General features: G+C 55.4%; 1 non-coding gene across 1 annotated transcript; it reads left to right on the top strand.

Moving 5' to 3' along the window:
• Positions 1–881: 881 nt before the first annotated feature.
• Positions 882–957, top strand: TRNAG-GCC (transfer RNA glycine (anticodon GCC)). The gene has a single exon. It is a non-coding gene; the product is annotated as a tRNA-Gly (tRNA).
• Positions 958–1,221: the final 264 nt, after the last annotated feature.

The following is a 1,221-nucleotide window of genomic DNA, read 5'->3' on the forward strand; positions in this document are numbered from 1 at the left end:
AAAGCAAGCCTCAGCTAGCCAGCAATTTGCTTAATGGTTCATGGCATAGTTTTAGAATCCTGACACTTCCATTTGAATTCTTCCAGGAGCCAAGTGGGAGGCAAAGATTAGAGGCAAACAGTTTATTTAGGGAGATGACCCCAGGAAATGTGGCAGGAGAGTGGGGAAATGAGATGAGGAAAGGGGAGGGGAGCCAATAAAAATGTGTTACCACTGTGGTAAGCCAGTGCAATCCGGGGGAACTCAGGACAGAGAAGGCCCGAGTCAGAGTTGTTCCAGCCAAGGGACAGCCCGTCTCCACTGGCTGAAGCTGCTTCCAGGGACATCAACACTGCCCTGCACACAGGCCAAGTGTGACCTCAGGGCCAGAAAAGCCTTCCATTGAAAGGGCAGCCTTTGGGGTGATCATCAGCATGTAATACTACTGACAGGACACTAACAGCTTTGCTACCCGGACTCTCCCTCTGGTGTGCAAGTGAGAGTGCGCTTTTCCACACCTTTTGGTGTGTGAGCAAGAGTTGGAGGTGCAAGAGAGGGGAGGGAGAAGCAGGGAGGGCTGGAAGGGAGTGAGTCACAGCCTGTGTTCTTCATGTGACATGCAACACTTAGGTGCCACATCCAGCGGGTCTCCGAATTTGAATTTGATGAAGGGACCGGTCCAGTCCATATTCCATACTCACGCTGTGGACAAGACCAGTGGTGTGGCCTGCAGGTTTCCTTGTGTGTGGTTACTTAACTTTCCATGTAGGGATGTATTCAGTTAGAACCATGAATGTTAGTGCTAGAGAGGGATGCCAAGAAAATGCCTGGTCCTGAAACGTGATAAGGACTTTCCTTGTTTTACAGAGGATGCACTTAGGACTAGAAAAGCTACTGGGTCGGCCCTGGCTGGTTGGCTCAGTGGTAGAGCGTCGGCCTGCCGTGCAGGAGTCCCGGGTTCGATTCCCAGCCAGGGCACACAGGAAAGGCGCCCATCTGCTTCTCCACCCCTCCTCCTCTCCTTCCTCTCTGTCTCTCTCTACCCCTCCCGCGGCGGGGCTCCATTGGAGCAAGGATGGCTTGGGCGCTGGGATGGCTCCTTGGCCTGCCCCAGGCGCTGGAGTGGCTCTGGTCGCCACAGAGCGATGCCCCGGAGGGGCAGAGCATCGCTCCCTGGTTGGCAGAGCGTCGCCCTCTGGTGGGCGTGCCGGGTGGACCCCGGTCGGGCGCATGCGGGAGTCT

Source organism: Saccopteryx bilineata, chromosome 2 (assembly GCF_036850765.1).
Source record: "Saccopteryx bilineata isolate mSacBil1 chromosome 2, mSacBil1_pri_phased_curated, whole genome shotgun sequence".
NCBI lineage: Eukaryota > Metazoa > Chordata > Mammalia > Chiroptera > Emballonuridae > Saccopteryx > Saccopteryx bilineata.